This window comes from Phoxinus phoxinus (genome assembly GCF_949152265.1).
Source record: "Phoxinus phoxinus genome assembly, chromosome: 5".
Taxonomy (NCBI): Eukaryota; Metazoa; Chordata; class Actinopteri; order Cypriniformes; family Leuciscidae; genus Phoxinus; species Phoxinus phoxinus.
Window position 1 is genome coordinate 2,119,225 of NC_136880.1, and position 18,957 is coordinate 2,138,181.

Here is an 18,957-nt window from a genome sequence, read left to right on the forward strand (position 1 = left end):
AGGATGAAGCGGATTGGTTGGTTCTTGTCACATGACCTGCGGTGCGCTTGCAGAATTCTGAAAACTTGAGCTTTTTTTTTTTTTATCTCACTCCGCCTGGAAAAAATGGCGCATTGCTTCTAATATGAGTGCGCTTGGCTTGCGCCTAAATTTGAAATAACAAACTTGAGCGCGCAAAAGACGCAATATGTGAACAGCCTCTTGGCGAGCTACCGCCAATCAGGCCACGAGCTACTGGAGCTCGCGAGCGCCGTGTCGGAGACCCCTGCTACAGCTCCGCTTTGAAGGCTACGACTCGATACTTTTTTGCTACTTTGTAATAACTTTCTGTGGCCAGCATTTCAGGAAATGAACGAGGGTAAAACTTTTTTAAGACCACCTGACTAAATTAAATTTAAGACCTCGGCTGAAAATCTGACCATTTTTAAGACGTTTTAAGGCCTTAAATTTAAAGTTCAGAATTTTTTACTTTTTAAGACCCCGCGGGAACCCTGTATAACTATTTTCTAATCAAGAAGCCAAATCTGAAGCATTTTGTATTTGTGGCCATGTCCCTAATTAAACCTTTACCTTTAAAATGCAGTAAGGATTCGTGAAAACAGTATTCTGAAACAGAGAAACAAGAGTGTCATAAAATTCAACACCACACTCACAACCCATGTAACTTGAACTTTCATTGCAAATAATGCTAACACTGGGGGAAAAAGCTGAAAATTTTCACCTCACTCCACTGTAATTTTCTACAAAAATCTACACATTGTCATAAATAACCTGAAAATACTTTAGTTTATTAAGGTTAAATCTTGCTAACCACTCTTAAAATAAATGGGGAAAGTACTTACTTTAGGAGGTGTTCTGAGTAATTGATTTGTATGTAACACTTTATAATATGGTTTGATTTGTTAACATTAGTTAATGTATAACAAACCATGTGTTACTGTATTTATTAATCTTTCTTAACATTAGTTAATAAATATACAGCTGTTCATTGTTTGTTCATGTTATTTCACAGTCCATAACTAATGTTAACAAATACAACTTTTGATTTCAATAATGTAGCTATATAAATGGTGAAATTAATATTAACAAAGATTAATAAATGCTGTAGAAGTGCAGTTTATTAATAGTTAATGTTAACTAATGAAGTTAGAAGTTAAACTAGTGTTTAATAAATGCAACCTTATTGTAAAGTGTTATCGATTGGTTTCAGACGTCTCGTGAATTTAGTTCAAAGTGAATCGGTTCAAAGGAGTCATAGTTCGCGAATCGGACGTGTAACGTTACTATCCCAGTAGTTAGGACATCGCATAAGATTGTGTCAACACAGAAAACATTTCATCACTGGGTAAGTTAGTTTTTTCTCGTTTATTTAAAGTGTAGTTTATGTCAGCTGAATGTGCGGAACGCTTTTCAGAGAAGATAAGGCTAATTGTTTTTTCAGCAAAATTCACACCCAGCGATAATTCAGGAAAAAAAATCGTGAAACTTTGTTGTTCCGAACTTTTACCATCGTGTCATTTGAATTTGATTAATTGAGCGAGGGAGAGACAGATTTGCAGTGCTTTAAAGACGGTGAGGGCGCGCGCGCGCGGGCCGAGCTGGGGCGCGCGCGCGCGGGCCGAGCTGGGGCGCGCTCTCTCTCTCTGCTCGTTCTTTCAGTGCGCGCCCTGTCACAAGCGCAGCAGTAATCTATCACTCACCGATCAAATCAAGCTTTGGCGGGACAAAAATTCGCTTTGGAGGCAGCCAAAACATTTTTCAATGCAGGATAAACACTGAAAAAAGCTGTCTACTGTGCAAAATTGTTTTCTTAAACATTATATTTGCACTTTGTGGTTTATGATTAGAAAATTGTGTCAGTGAGCGTGCACTGAAATCTGCTATCAACGTATTTCTTCACCGGTGACTAATCTAACCGCCTTCGATTGGATGTTGCATTTTTAAACTCAGCAGAAACGCGTCTGATTGGCTGTACTGCTCAACGCTGCCTTTGATTGACGTTGAAGCGACCTGCATCAACGACACTTCATTCTAACATCCATCCATATGCATGAATGTAAAATAAATCAAACACACAAAATATAATTTTACGTTTTCACACAAAGATATAAGTGTGGCTAGCCTGTAAGCCTTACTTTTCATACATTACCATCTTTACAGAGAAAAGGGTAGCTTCAGTGTAAACACAACTGATATAAACTAACGTTACACCTCATATTAATATCAATAACATTGCCTACATTATATTTGCACTTTATTGTTTATGATAACTGTCAGTGTGCGCGCACTGGAATATCCGTTCTCACCGGAGACTATAACTTTGATTGGGCGTTAAATGTTTTACCTCAGCAGAAACGTTAAAATAAGCGCCAAAATGAATACACTCCTCACACAGCGAGTAACGTTAACGTTAAGCTATAGCTACACAAACATCAAAAACCAAAGGCCGCAATACAGCCATCAAACACACATCATTTTACGTTTTTACACAAAGACGCTGTAACGTTAGACATTATCATACATTACAATTTTGACAGAGAAAAAAAAAGTTCTAGTGTTAGCAAAAACGATAAAAACCACATCTCATATTGTAATACAGATAATATTGCCTATATTTAATTAAAAAAAAGAGCTGCGTTTGACATTACAAGGCTTTATAAAACAGCATATTTGACAATAACCATCTGAACTCACCTCAAGAGAATAATGCGGGAAGTTTGCAGTTCTCCTCCGGTGAAGTCGATCTCTCAGCCAATCAGCAGCAAGCTTTGATTGTACGACCAATAGAATCACACCTTCAAGTGATGAGTCGGTCATGAACGATTCGTTCATCGTGAACAAATCTTTAATATGACTCGGAAGCGAATTGTCTCGAAGCTGTGTCCGAAACCGCTCACTCCTTCACTCATTCACTAACCCCTAACCAGCATATTACGATTATATTTCCAGAAATAATGGTTATTTTGTTTTGAGGCTGAGTTTCACGTGAATAAACGCATAGATCCGAGAAGTTTTGACTGTGTACTACAATGGTCTAGAGTCAGAACTTTTGACAAGCCTGTCTGAGGTTGTTCTAATCTTTTTTTTTTTTTTACTCATCCAAACCGAATATGATCATCAGTGGTTGTGTACCAAGCAGGGACACTACCGTGTGCATTTCGTTTTGTGATTTCACCGGAAGCTCAGCACAGATGCACAAGAGGTTGACGTGATGTTCGTTACCACGACAACCGCCTGCGCGTCCATGCACGTGCTTCTTGTGTATCCTTCTGTTAGCAAATTAAAATATCATGCATCTCAAGCTATAATTTAATACTGAGCAACAGTGCGTAGTATGTAATGCTCTTGTCAATCATCAGTAAAGGAGCAAACATATATGAGAAGCTGTGTTATATCCCTGCCTAATAAACTATTTTATACCCTTGCACAAAAATATATTTGGGAAGGAAGCTCCCCCCAACCTGGCAAAACGAATGCTGGTTACCCTAGTTACTGTTTCATTCCTATGGATAAAATAAGATATCTAAATAATTTTAATTAAAAAAAAAAAATGTTATGTGCCACAGATAAAGTTTTTTTTAAGGAATAAAAGAAAAATCACTGAAACTACAAGTCATTTTGTAATTAAAGTAATTCATGTTGTTACACGTTTATACCAAACAGCATGTTTTGACTTTCAACTAGTCTTTAAATATCATCTCATAAACTGTATGAGTCAAAAAAGCCGAACTCCATGTTTCTACAATTTTCTGGAGCTGATATATGGCTTGTATATGTTTTATGGTTGCTAGGGGGCCCTAAGTGGTTGCCAGGGCGTGGCTATAAAATTATTAAAATATTTAGTAACGAGTGCCTATGACCTATCACAGCCGTGCTGATATCATTTAACATTTAGTTAGTCATTTTGGGTGGTTGCTAGGGTGCTCTTAGTGTATATCTGCATCTCCTGGGGTTAGGGCTAAGGTTAGGCACTCGGCCTGCGGCCTCGTGCCTACGAGTGAGTTTTTATAGAGTATTTAAAATGAAAAAATGTAAAATCTCTATTAAACGAGTGCATTATAATGACCTATAGCCTATGGTTGCTAGGGTGCTGTAACTGGTTGCTATGGTGTGGCTATGAAGATTTTAGGCCATTACTTATTGGCTGCTTGATAATATAAATCCTCTGAGGGAGAGAGAGGGGTGCTAGGGTGTTCTGGGTGGTTGCTAGGCAGTTGCTAGGGTGTTCTGGTTGGTTGCTAGGTGGTTGCTAGGGTGTTCTGGGTGGTTGCTAGGGAGTTGCTAGGTGGTTGCTAGGGTATTCTGGGTGGTTGCTAGGCGGTTGCTAGGGTGTTCTGGGTGGTTGCTAGGGCACCACCGATGGTTACTATGGGGTTAGGGCTAAGGTTAGGCACGAGGCCTGCGGCCTCGTGCCTATGAGTGAGTTTTTATAGAGTATTTAAAATGAAAAAATGTAAAATCTCTATTAAACGAGTGCATTATAATGACCTATAGCCTATGGTTGCTAGGGTGCTGTAACTGGTTGCTATGGTGTGGCTATGAAGATTTTAGGCCATTACTTATTGGCTGCTTGATAATATAAATCCTCTGAGGGAGAGAGAGGGGTGCTAGGGTGTTCTGGGTGGTTGCTAGGCAGTTGCTAGGGTGTTCTGGTTGGTTGCTAGGTGGTTGCTAGGGTGTTCTGGGTGGTTGCTAGGGCGTTGCTAGGGTATTCTGGGTGGTTGCTAGGCGGTTGCTAGGGTGTTCTGGGTGGTTGCTAGGGCACCACCGATGGTTACTATGGGGTTAGGGCTAAGGTTAGGCACTCGGCCTGCGGCCTCGTGCCTATGAGTGAGTTTTTATAGAGTATTTAAAATCTCTATTAAACGAGTGCATTATAATGAGTGCACGAGGCCTGCGGCCTCGTGCCTATAGCCTATGGTTGCTAGGGTGCTGTAACTGGTTGCTATGGTGTGGCTATGAAGATTTTAGGCCATTACTTATTGGCTGCTTGATAATATAAATCCTCTGAGGGAGAGAGAGGGGGAGACATGCAGGGGTGTCAGGCCCTTTGTGTCTGTGTGTGTGAAAAATGACAGTTGGGATTTGAATTTCTGAAAATTCCGCAATGTTAAGTCAATGGGACTTTTTTGGCCGCTTTTTCGTCCGCTGTGCAAACATCGTACACCCGATCGCTTAGAAAAGATATAGCACACCTCTCCTCAATGAGCCGGTCGATTTGACACCTCACCCAGGGGTCTGTGACAAACGGTGCGGGGCGAGTTACGCGCCGAACTTTTGTCCAGAATAATAAAAAGAAGAAGTAGAACTAGAACGTACATTTCCAGAAGAAAATGTGAATGGTGCTTGCAGTGGCAAAACTCACCACTCGGTTGCTAGAGTGTGGTACATGATTGCATACGAGCCAACAACCATGTCTGTACGATGTTCTGCTGCTGAGATATGGCTTATTCATGTTGTTCGGTTGGTTGCTAGGGTGTTCTCGGTGGTTACTAGGGTGTTCTGGGTGGTTGCTAGGCAGTTACTAGGGTGTTCTGGGTGGTTGCTAGGCAGTTGCTAGGGTGTTCTGGGTGGTTGCTAGGCGGTTGCTAGGGTGTTCTGGGTGGTTGCTAGGGTGTTCTGGGTGGTTGCTAGGCGGTTGCTAGGCAGTTGCTAGGGTGTTCTGGGTGGTTGCTAGGGCACCACAGATGGTTACTATGGGGTTAGGGCTAAGGTTAGGCAGGCCTCGTGCCTACGAGTGAGTTTTTATAGAGTATTTAAAATCTCTATTAAACGAGTGCATTATAATGAGTGCACGAGGCCTGCGGCCTCGTGACTATAGCTTATGGTTGCTAGGGTGCTGTAACTGGTTGCTATGGTGTGGCTATGAAGATTTTAGGCCATTACTTATTGGCTGCTGGATAATATAAATCCTCTGAGGGAGAGAGAGGGGTGCTAGGGTGTTCTGGGTGGTTGCTAGGCGGTTGCTAGGGTGTTCTGGGTGGTTGCTAGGATGTTCTGGGTGGTTGCTAGGGTGTTCTGGGCGGTTGCTAGGCAGTTGCTAGGGTGTTCTGGGTGATTGCTAGGGCACCACAGATGGTTACTATGGGGTTAGGGCTAAGGTTATGTATAGAGTATTTAAAATCTCTATTAAACGAGTGCATTATAATGAGTGCAAGGCCTCGTGCCTATAGCTTATGGTTGCTAGGGTGCTGTAACTGGTTGCTATGGTGTGGCTATGAAGATTTTAGGCCATGCTAGGTGGTTGCTAGGCAGTTGCTAGGGTGTTCTGGGTGGTTGCTAGGGACTTCAGGGTGGTTGCTAGGGCTCCACAGATGGTTACTATGGGGTTAGGGCTAAGGTTAGGCACTCGGCCGCAGAGTATTTAAAATCTCTATTAAACGAGTGCATTATAATGAGTGCACGAGGCCTGCGGCCTCGTGCCTACGAGTGAGTTTTTATAGAGTATTTAAAATCTCTATTAAACGAGTGCATTATAATGAGTGCACGAGGCCTGCGGCCTCGTGCCTATAGCCTATGGTTGCTAGGGTGCTGTAACTGGTTGCTATGGTGTGGCTATGAAGATTTTAGGCCATTACTTATTGGCTGCTGGATAATATAAATCCTCTGAGGGAGAGGGAGGGGGAGACATGCAGGGGTGTCAGGCCCTTTGTGTCTGTGTGTGTGAAAAATGACAGTTGGGATTTGAATTTCTGAAAATTCCGCAATGTTAAGTCAATGGGACTTTTTTGGCCGCTTTTTCGTCCGCTGTGCGAACATCGTACACCCGATCGCTTAGAAAAGATATAGCACACCTCTCCTCAATGAGCCGGTCGTTTTGACACCTCACTCAGGGGTCTGTGACAAACGGTGCGGGGCGAGTTTCGCGCCAAACTTTGTCCAGAATAATAAGAATAAAGAAAATAATAATAAGTATGCAAGATAACACTAATGTTGCTTTGCCTATAGGCAAGCACCATTAATAATAAGTATGAGCAATAACACTAATGTTGCTTTGCCTATAGGCAAGCACCATTAACTAGAATGTACATTTCCAGAAGAAAATGTGAATGGTGCTTGCAGTGGCAAAAAACACGACCCGGTTGCACATGATTGTATACGGGCCTGTATACGGGCTAACAACTATGTCTGTACGATGTTCTGGCGCAGAGATATGGCTTATTCATGTGTTTGTATGGTTACTAGGGTACTCTCTATGGTTGCTATGGTGTGCTTATACAGTTTATGGGATGATATTTAAAGACTAGTTGACAGTTTGAGTAAAAAAAGCCGAACTCCATGTTTCTACTATTTTCTGGAGCTGAAATATGGCTTGTAAATGTTGTTTTATGGTTGCTAGGGTGCCCTAAGTGGTTGCTAGGGCGCAGCTATAAAGTTATTATGTCACTTCTTATTGGCTGCTTAATAGGCAGAGTCAATAGAGCCCAACCCCAAGTTTCTATGACCTTCTGATCCAAAGATATGATCTCACAATATTTGTGCCAATGTTAAGTCTATGGGATATTTTCCAGCTGATTTTTCGCCCGACGGACGAACATCGTACATCCGATCGCTTAGAAACGTCATAGCACACCTCTCCTCAATGAGCCGGTTGATTTGACGCCTTACTTATGGGTCTGTGACAAACGTTGCGGGAGGAGTAGCGTGCCAAAGTTTTGTCTAGGTGAATAGTAATTACAATACTAGAACGTACATTTCCAGAAGAAAATGTGAATGGTGCTTGCAGTGGCAAAACTCGACACTCGGTTGCTAGAGTGTGGTACATGATTGCATACGAGCCAACAACCATGTCTGTACGATGTTCTGCTGCTGAGATATGGCTTATTCATGTTGTTTGGGTCGTTGCTAGGGTGTTCTGAGTGGTTGCTAGGCGGTTGCTAGGGTGTTATGGGTGGTTGCTAGGCGGTTGCTAGGGTGTATTGGGTGGTTGCTAGGCGGTTGCTAGGGTGTTCTGGGTGGTTGCTAGGGCGTTGCTAGGCAGTTGCTGGGGTGTTCTGGGTGGTTGCTAGGCGGTTGCTAGGGTGTTCTGGGTGGTTACTAGGCAGTTGCTAGGCGGTTGCTAGGGTGTTCTGGGTGGTTGCTAGGCGGTTGCTAGGCGGTTGCTAGGCGGTTGCTAGGGTGTTCTGGGTGGTTGCTAGGGCGTTGCTAGGCAGTTGCTAGGGTGTTCTGGGTGGTTGCTAGGCGGTTGCTAGGGTGTTCTGGGTGGTTACTAGGCAGTTGCTAGGCGGTTGCTAGGGTGTTCTGGGTGGTTGCTAGGCGGTTGCTAGGCGGTTACTAGGGTGTTCTGGGTGGTTGCTAGGCGGTTGCTAGGGTGTTGCTTGGGTGTTCTGGTAGTTGCAATGGTGTTACTAGGTGGTTGGTAGTTGTCACAGATGGTTACTATGGTGTTTGTAGCATTTTCTTGGCATGATTTAGCACTTAGCTAATCAAAATTAGCATATAGCTATTCACTGCTAGCATGTGTAGCATGTATCAAGTCCTGTTTGATAGCATGAGTCAAAAGAGCCAACCCCCATCTCTATACGATGTTCTGATGCAGAGATATACGTCTTGCAAAACGGTTGCTAGGGTAATCTGTTTGGTTGCTAGGGAGTGGCTTGGCAGCTGCCAATCATGAAGCTCCAAAGTCAGTGTGAATGTATAAAGCAACCCCCATCTCTATACGATGTTTTGATGCAGAGATATAGGTCTTGCAAAATGGTTGCTAGGGTACTCTCTTTTGTTGCTAGGGAGTGGCTTGGCAGCTGCCAATCATGAAACTCCAAAGGCTGCTTGTCAGTATGAATGATATAAACCAACTCCCACGTCTCTGTGACATTCAGAATGGAAGATATCCCTCTTTGGATTTTGGTTGCTAAGGTGCTCGACAATGGTTGCTAGGGAGGGGCTAGGATGTGTTGAGGTGATTGGGGATTGGCTGTTTGCTGCCCCGAGTCAAACGAGCCCACCCTCATGTTTCTATGACACTTATATCCTGAGATATCCCTTTGATGTCTTTCAATGGAAGTCTATGGAGCTTGTTGCTAAGGAGCTCTAAATGGTTGCTAGGGCGTGGCTTGAAAGCTTCACAATGATCCTGAGAGACTGATTGGTCGTCTGAGTAAAATGAGCCCGCCCCCTTGTCTCTATGACACTGTGATCCAGAGTTATGTTCAATACAAATGCGGTTTCCATGGTGTAGGACAGCCCATTTCATGGGCTGTCCTACACCATAGTACGTGAATGGGGCAACTTTGGGCCGGTCCTGCCCCCCAGGGGTGCAACTTTTACCCCATTGTGTGGTATGTTGTTACAGAGCCTACCAGCCTCTTCAAATGTGATCCAGAGTTGTTCAATAGAATATCGCTTACTATGGTGTAGGACAGCCCATTTCATGGGCTGTCCTACACCATAGTACTTCATTGGGGCAACTTTGGGCCCCTCCTGCCCCCCAGGGGTGCAACTTTTACCCCATTGTGTGGTATGTTCTTACAGAGCCTGCCAGTCTCTTTAAATGTGCCAAATTACACGTTTTTGCGACATCCTTGCTCTGAGCAATGAGTCTGTGAATTTTGGTTGCTAAGGTGCTCTACAATGGTTGCTAGGGGCGTGGCTTGATAGCTTCACAATGATCCTGAGATGCTGATTGGTCTTCTGAGTAAAATGAGCCCGCCCCCTTGTCTCTATGACACTGTGATCCAGAGCTATGTTCAATACAAAATCCCTATGCAATTTACCATAGTAGGAAAAACGCATGCTTTACATGGGCCGTCCTACACCATGTTAAGTCAATGGGAAACTTTGGGCTGCTCCTGCCCCCCAGGGGTGCAACTTTTACCCCATTGTGAGGTATGTTCTTACAGAGCCTGCCAGCCTCTCCAAATGTTGTAAATTTCACATTTCTACGAAATCCCAACTCTGAGCTATGACTCGTCAAAGTTTGACGCAATGTTAAGTCTATGGGATTTTTCGTCGACTTTTTCGCCCCTGGGGCGACCACCGCACCCCCGATCGCTTATAAAAGTCATAGCACACGATTCCCGAATAGGACGCACGTTTTGACACCTCATTCAGGGGTGTGTGACAAACGGTCCAGGAGGAGTAGCGCGCCAAACTTTTGTGTGGAAGAATAAAAATAAAAAGAAGTATAATAATAAGTATGTGAGATAACACTAATGTTGCTTTGCCTATAGGCAAGCACCATTAACTAGAACGTACATTTCCAGAAGAAAATGTGAATGGTGCTTGCAGTGGCAAAAAACACGACCCGGTTGCTAGGGTGTTCTGGGTGGTTGCTAGGCGGTTGCTAGGGTGTTCTGGGTGGTTGCTAGGTGGTTGCTAGGGTGTTCTGGGTGGTTGCTAGGCGGTTGCTAGGTGGTTGCTAGGCGGTTGCTAGGGTGTTCTGGGTGGTTGCTAGGCGGTTGCTAGGGTGTTCTGGGTGGTTGCTAGGCGGTTGCTAGGGTGTTCTGGGTGGTTGCTAGGCGGTTGCTAGGTGGTTGCTAGGCGGTTGCTAGGGTGTTCTGGATGGTTGCTAGGCGGTTGCTAGGTGGTTGCTAGGGTGTTCTGGGTGGTTGCTAGGCAGTTGCTATGGTATTCTGGGTAGTTGCTATGGTGTTACTAGGTGGTTGGTAGTTGTCACAGATGGTTACTATGGTGTTTGTAGCATTTTCTTGGCATGATGTAGCACTTAGATAATCAAAATTAGCATGTAGCTATTCACTGCTAGCATGTGTAGCATGTAGCAAGTCCTGTTTGCTAGCATGAGTCAAAAGAGCCAACCCCCATCTCTATACGATGTTCTGATGCAGAGATATACGTCTTGCAAAACGGTTGCTAGGGTAATCTGTTTGGTTGCTAGGGAGTGGCTTGGCAGCTGCCAATCATGAAGCTCCAAAGTCAGTGTGAATGTATAAACCAACCCCCATCTCTATACGATGTTTTGATGCAGAGATATAGGTCTTGCAAAATGGTTGCTAGGGTACTCTCCTTTGTTGTTAGGGAGTGGCTCGGCAGCTGCCAATCATGAAACTCCAAAGGCTGCTTGTCAGTATGAATGATATAAACCAACTCCCACGTCTCTGTGACATTCAGAATGGAAGATATCCCTCTTTGGATTTTGGTTGCTAAGGTGCTCGACAATGGTTGCTAGGGAGGGGCTAGGATGTGTTGAGGTGATTGGGGATTGGCTGTTTTCTGCCCCGAGTCAAACGAGCCAACCCTCATGTTTCTATGACACTTCTATCCAGAGATATCCATTTGATGTCTTTCAATGGAAGTCTATGGATTTTGTTGCTAAGGTGCTCTAAATGGTTGCTAGGGCGTGGCTTGATAGCTTCACAGTGATCCTGAGAGACTGATTGGTCGTCTGAGTAAAATGAGCCCGCCCCCTTGTCTCTATGACACTGTGATCCAGAGTTATGTTCAATACAAATGCGGTTTCTATGGTGTAGGACAGCCCATTTCATGGGCTGTCCTACACCATAGTACGTGAATAGGGCAACTTTGGGCCGGTCCTGCCCCCCAGGGGTGCAACTTTTACCCCATTGTGTGGTATGTTGTTACAGAGCCTACCAGCCTCTTCCAATGTGATCCAGAGTTATGTTCAATAGAATATCGCTTACTATGGTGTAGGACAGCCCATTTCATGGGCTGTCCTACACCATAGTACTTCATTGGGGCAACTTTGGGCCCCTCCTGCCCCCCAGGGGTGCAACTTTTACCCCATTGTGTGGTATGTTGTTACAGAGCCTGCCTGTCTTTTTAAATGTGCCAAATTACACGTTTCTGCGACATCCTTGCTCTGAGCTATGAGTCTGTGAATTTTGGTTGCTAAGCTGCTCGACAATGGTTGCTAGGGAGGGGCTAGGAAGTGTTGAGGTTATTCAGGATTGGCTGTTTGCTGCCCTGAGTCAAACGAGACCACCCTCATGTTTCTATGACTCTTCTATCCAAAGATATCCCTTTGATCTCTTTCAATGGAAGTCTATGGAACTTGTTGCTAAGGGGCTCTTAATGGTTGCTAGGGGCGTGGCCTGATAGCTTCACAATGATCCTGAGAGACTTATTGGTCGTCTGAGTAAAATGAGCCCGCCCCCTTGTCTCTATGACACTGTGATCCAGAGTTATGTTCAATTCAAAATCGCTTACTCTCTCTCTCTCTCCATTTCATGGGCCGTCCTACACCATGTTAAGTCAATGGGAAACTTTCGGGCGCTCCTGCCCCCCAGGGGTGAGACTTTTACCCCATTGTGAGGTATATTCTTACAGAGCCTGCCAACCTCTCCAAAAGTGGTAAATTTCACATTTCTACAAAATCCTCGCTCTGAGCTATGAGGCGTCAAAGTTTGACGCAATGTTAAGTCTATGGGATTTTTCGGCGACTTTTTCGCCCCTGGGGCGACCACCGCACCCCCGATCGCTTCTAAAAGTCATAGCACACCATTCCCGAATAAGCCGCACGATTTGACACCTCATTCATGGGTCTGTGACAAAAACTGCGGGAGGAGTAGCGCGTCAAAAAAACGGCGGAATAAAAAGAATAATAAGTATGACGGATAACAATAATGATGCCTTGCTAAAGCAAGCACCATTAACTAGAACGTACATTTCCAGAAGAAAATGTGAATGGTGCTTGCAGTGGCAAAAAACACGACCCGGTTGCTAGGGTGTTCTTGGAGTTTGCTATGAAGATGCTAAGGTGTTCTGGGTGGTTGCTAGGCGGTTGCTAGGGTGTATTGGGTGGTTGCTAGGCGGTTGCTAGGGTGTTCTAGGTGGTTGCTAGGCGGTTGCTAGGGTGTTCTGGGTGGTTGCTAGGCGGTTGCTAGGGTGTTCTGGGTGGTTGCTATGCGGTTGCTAGGTGGTTGCTAGGGTGTTCTGGATGGTTGCTAGGCGGTTGCTAGGTGGTTGCTAGGCGGTTGCTAGGGTGTTCTGGGTGGTTGCTAGGCAGTTGCTAGGGTATTCTGGGTAGTTGCTATGGTGTTACTAGGTGGTTGGTAGTTGTCACAGATGGTTACTATGGAGTTTGTAGCATTTTATTGGCATGATTTAGCACTTAGCTAATCAATATTAGCATGTAGCTATTCACTGCTAGCATGTTTAGCATGTAGCAAGTCCTGTTTGCTAGCATGAGTCAAAAGAGCCAACCCCCATCTCTATCCGATGTTCTGATGCAGAGATATACGTCTTGCAAAACGGTTGCTAGGGTAATCTGTTTGGTTGCTAGGGAGTGTCTTGGCATTTGCCAATCATGAAGCTCCAAAGTCAGTGTGAATGTATAAACCAACCCCCATCTCTATACGATGTTTTGATGCAGAGATATAGGTCATGCAAAATGGTTGCTAGGGTACTCTCTTTTGTTGCTAGGGAGTGGCTTGGCAGCTGCCAATCATGAAACTCCAAAGGCTGCTTGTCAGTATGAATGATATAAACCAACTCCCACGTCTCTGTGACATTCAGAATGGAAGATATCCCTCTTTGGATTTTGGTTGCTAAGGTGCTCGACAATGGTTGCTAGGGAGGGGCTAGGATGTGTTGAGGTGATTGGGGATTGGCTGTTTGCTGCCCTGAGTCAAACGAGCCCACCCTCATGTTTCTATGACACTTATATCCTGAGATATCCCTTTGATGTCTTTCAATGGAAGTCTATGGAGCTTGTTGCTAAGGAGCTCTAAATGGTTGCTAGGGCGTGGCTTGAAAGCTTCACAATGATCTTGAGACACTGATTGGTCGTCTGAGTAAAATGAGCCCGCCCCCTTGTCTCTATGACACTGTGATCCAGAGTTATGTTCAATACAAATGCGGTTTCTATGGTGTAGGACAGCCCATTTCATGGGCTGTCCTACACCATAGTACGTGAATGGGGCAACTTTGGGCCGGTCCTGCCCCCCAGGGGTGCAACTTTTACCCCGTTGTGTGGTATGTTGTTACAGAGCCTACCAGCCTCTTCAAATGTGATCCAGAGTTATGTTCAATAGAATATCGCTTACTATGGTAATGGGCTGTCCTACACCATAGTACGTGAATGGGGCAACTTTGGGCCGGTCCTGCCCCCCAGGGGTGCAACTTTTACCCCGTTGTGTGGTATGTTGTTACAGAGCCTACCAGCCTCTTCAAATGTGATCCAGAGTTATGTTCAATAGAATATCGCTTACTATGGTGTAGGACAGCCCATTTCATGGGCTGTCCTACACCATAGTACTTTATTGGGGCAACTTTGGGCCCCTCCTGCCCCCCAGGGGTGCAACTTTTACCCCATTGTGTGGTATGTTGTTACAGAGCCTACCAGCCTCTTCAAATGTGATCCAGAGTTATGTTCAATAGAATATCGCTTACTATGGTGTAGGACAGCCCATTTCATGGGCTGTCCTACACCATAGTACTTCATTGGGGCAACTTTGGGCCCCTCCTGCCCCCCAGGGGTGCAACTTTTACCCCATTGTGTGGTATGTTCTTACAGAGCCTGCCAGTCTCTTTAAATGTGCCAAATTACACGTTACTGCGACATCCTTGCTCTGAGCTATGAGTCTGTGAATTTTGGTTGCTAAGGTGCTCGACAATGGTTGCTAGGGAGGGGCTAGGAAGTGTTGATGTGATTCATGATTGGCTGTTTGCTGCCCCGAGTCAAACGAGCCCACCCTCATGTTTCTATGACTCTTCTATCCAGAGATATCCATTTGATCTCTTTCAATGGAAGTCTATGGAACTTGTTGCTAAGGTGCTCTAAATGGTTGCTAGGGGCGTGGCCTGATAGCTTCACAATGATCCTGAGAGACTGATTGGTCGTCTGAGTAAAATGAGCCCGCCCCCTTGTCTCTATGACACTGTGATCCAGAGTTATGTTCAATACAAAATCGCTTACTATGGTGTAGGACGGCCCATTTCATGGGCCGTCCTATGCCATAGACAATGAATGGGAAAACTTTGGGCCGCTCCTGCCCCCCAGGGGTGCAACTTTTACCCCATTGTGAGGCATATTCTTAAAGAGCCTGCCAGCCTCTTCAAATGTCGTAAATTTCACATTTCTACGAAATCCTCGCTCTGAGCTATGAGGCGTTTTACGTTTTTTTCAATGTAAGTCTATGCGTTTTTTTTCGCTGCTATTTCGCCCGGCGGGCGAACATCGTACGCCCGATCGCTTATAAAAGTCATAGCACACCATTCCCAAATAGGACGCACGTTTTGACACCTCATTCATGGGTCTGTGACAAAAACTGCGGGAGGAGTAGCGAGACGAAAAAAAAGTGGAAGAAGAAGAAGAATAACTAGAACGTACATTTCCAGAAGAAAATGTGAATGGTGCTTGCAGTGGCAAAACTCGACACTCGGTTGCTAGAGTGTGGTACATGATTGCATACGAGCAAACAATCATGTCTGTACGATGTTCTGCTGCTGAGATATGGCTTATTCATGTTGTTCAGGTGGTTGCTAGGTCGTTCTGGGTGGTTGCTAGGGTGTTTTGGGTGGTTGCTTGGGCGTTGCTAGGGTGTACTGGGTGGTTGCTAGGGTGTTTTGGTTGGTTGCTATGGTGTTGCTAGGGAGTTCTAAGGTATTTTGGGTGGTTGCTAGAGTGTTATGTGTGGTTGCTATGGTGTTGTTAGGGAGTTCTGAGGTATTTTGGGTGGTTGCTAGGGTGTTATGGGTGATTGCTAGGGTGTTCTAAGGTGTTTTGGGTGGTTGCTAGGGTATTCTGGGTGGTTGCTAGGCGGTTGCTAGGGTGTTATGGGTGGTTGCTAGGGTGTTCTGGGTGGTTGCTAGGGTATTCTAGGTGGTTGCTAAGCGGTTGCTAGGGTGTTCTGGGTGGTTGCTAGTGTGTTCTGGGTGGTTGCTAGGCGGTTGCTAGGGTGTTCTGGGTGTTCTAGGCGGTTGCTAGGGTGTTCTGGGTGGTTGCTAGCGTGTTCTGGGTGGTTGCTAGGCAGTTGCTAGGGTGTTCTGGGTGTTCTAGGCGGTTGCTAGGGTGTTCTGGGTGGTTGCTAGGGCAATTCTGGGCGGTTGCTAGGGTGTTCAGGGCAGTTGCTAAGGTATTTTTGGTGGTTGCTATGGTGTTACTAGGTGGTTGGTAGTTTTCACAGATGGTTACTATGGGGTTAGGGCTAAGGTTAGGCACTCGGCCGCAGAGTATTTAAAATCTCTATTAAACGAGTGCATTATAATGAGTGAGTTTTTATAGAGTATTTAAAATCTCTATTAAACGAGTGCATTATAATGAGTGCACGAGGCCTGCGGCCTCGTGCCTATAGCCTATGGTTGCTAGGGTGCTGTAACTGGTTGCTATGGTGTGGCTATGAAGATTTTAGGCCATTACTTATTGGCTGCTTGATAATATAAATCCTCTGAGGGAGAGAGAGGGGGAGACATGCAGGGGTGTCAGGCCCTTTGTGTCTGTGTGTGTGAAAAATGACAGTTGGGATTTGAATTTCTGAAAATTCCGCAATGTTAAGTCAATGGGACTTTTTTGGCCGCTTTTTCGTCCGCTGTGCGAACATCGTACACCCGATCGCTTAGAAAAGATATAGCACACCTCTCCTCAATGGGCCGGTCGATTTGACACCTCACTCAGGGGTCTGTGACAAACGGTACGGGGCAAGTTACGCGCCAAACTTTTGTGTGGAAGAATAATAATAATACTAGAACGTACATTTCCAGAAGAAAATGTGAATGGTGCTTGCAGTGGCAAAACTCACCACTCGGTTGCTAGAGTGTGGTACATGATTGCATACGAGCCAAAAACCATGTTTGTACGATGTTCTGGTGGTGAGATATGGCTTATTCATGTTGTTTGGGTGGTTGCTAGGGTGTTCTGGGTGGTTGCTATGTGGTTGCTAGGGTGTTCTGGGTGGTTGCTAGGGTGTTATGGGTGGTTGCTAGGTGGTTGCTAGGGTTTTGCTAGGCGGTTGCTAGGGTGTTCTGGGTGGTTGCTAGGTGATTGCTAGGCGGTTGCTAGGGTGTTATGGGTGGTTGCTAGGCGGTTGCTAGGGTGTTCTGGGTGGTTGCTAGGCAGTTGCTAGGGTGTTCTGGGTGGTTGCTAGGCGGTTGCTACACGGTTGCTAGGGTGTTCTGGGTGGTCGCTAGGCGGTTGCTAGGCGGTTGCTAGGGTATTCTGGGTGGTTGCTAGGGTGTTGCTAGGCAGTTGCTAGGGTGTTCTGGGTGGTTGCTAGGGCGTTGCTAGGCAGTTGCTAGGGTATTCTGGGTAGTTGCTATGGTGTTACTAGGTGGTTGGTAGTTGTCACAGATGGTTACTATGGAGTTTGTAGCATTTTATTGGCATGATTTAGCACTTAGCTAATCAAAATTAGCATGTAGCTATTCACTGCTAGCATGTGTAGCATGTAGCAAGTCCTGTTTGCTAGCATGAGTCAAAAGAGCCAACCCCCATCTCTATACGATGTTCTGATGCAGAGATATACGCCTTGCAAAACGGTTGCTAGGGTAATCTGTTTGGTTGCTAGGGAGTGTCTTGGCATTTGCCAATCATGAAGCTCCAAAGTCAGTGTGAATGTATAAAGCAACCCCCATCTCTATACGATGTTTTGATGCAGAGATATAGGTCTTGCAAAATGGTTGCTAGGGTACTCTCTTTTGTTGCTAGGGAGTGGCTTGGCAGCTGCCAATCATGAAACTCCAAAGGCTGCTTGTCAGTATGAATGATATAAACCAACTCCCACGTCTCTGTGACATTCAGAATGGAAGATATCCCTCTTTGGATTTTGGTTGCTAAGGTGCTCGACAGTGGTTGCTAGGGAGGGGCTAGGATGTGTTGAGGTGATTGGGGATTGGGTGTTTGCTGCCCCGAGTCAAACGAGCCCACCCTCATGTTTCTATGACACTTATATCCTGAGATATCCCTTTGATGTCTTTCAATGGAAGTCTATGGAGCTTGTTGCTAAGGAGCTCTAAATGGTTGCTAGGGCGTGGCTTGAAAGCTTCACAATGATCCTGAGAGACTGATTGGTCGTCTGAGTAAAATGAGCCCGTCCCCTTGTCTCTATGACACTGTGATCCAGAGTTATGTTCAATACAAATGCGGTTTCTATGGTGTAGGACAGCCCATTTCATGGGCTGTCCTACACCATAGTACTTTCTTTGGGGCAACTTTGGGCCCCTCCTGCCCCCCAGGGGTGCAACTTTTACCCCATTGTGTGCTATGTTGTTACAGAGCCTACCAGCCTCTTCAAATGTGATCCAGAGTTATGTTCAATAGAATATCGCTTACTATGGTGTAGGACAGCCCATTTCATGGGCTGTCCTACACCATAGTACTTCATTGGGGCAACTTTGGGCCCCTCCTGCCCCCCAGGGGTGCAACTTTTACCCCATTGTGTGGTATGTTCTTACAGAGCCTGCCAGTCTCTTTAAATGTGCCAAATTACACGTTTCTGCGACATCCTTGCTCTGAGCTATGAGTCTGTGAATTTTGGTTGCTAAGGTGCTCGACAATGGTTGCTAGGGAGGGGCTAGGAAGTGTTGATGTGATTTATGATTGGCTGTTTGCTGCCCCGAGTCAAACGAGACCACCCTCATGTTTCTATGACTCTTCTATCCAGAGATATCCATTTGATCTCTTTCAATGGAAGTCTATGGAACTTGTTGCTAAGGTGCTCTACATGGTTGCTAGGGGCGTGGCCTGATAGCTTCACAATGATCCGGAGAGACTGATTGGTCGTCTGAGTAAAATGAGCCCGCCCCCTTGTCTCTATGACACTGTGATCCAGAGTTATGTTCAATACAAAATCGCTTGCTCTCTCTCTCTCTCCATTTCATGGGACGTCCTACACCATGTTAAGTCAATGGGAAACTTTCGGGCGCTCCTGCCCCCCAGGGGTGCAACTTTTTCCCCATTGTGAGGTATATTCTTAAAGAGCCTGCCAGTCTCTCCAAATGTGGTAAATTTCACATTTCTACGAAATCCTCGCTCTGAGCTATGAGGCGTCAAAGTTTGACGTAATGTTAAGTCTATGGGATTTTTCGGCGACTTTTTCGCCC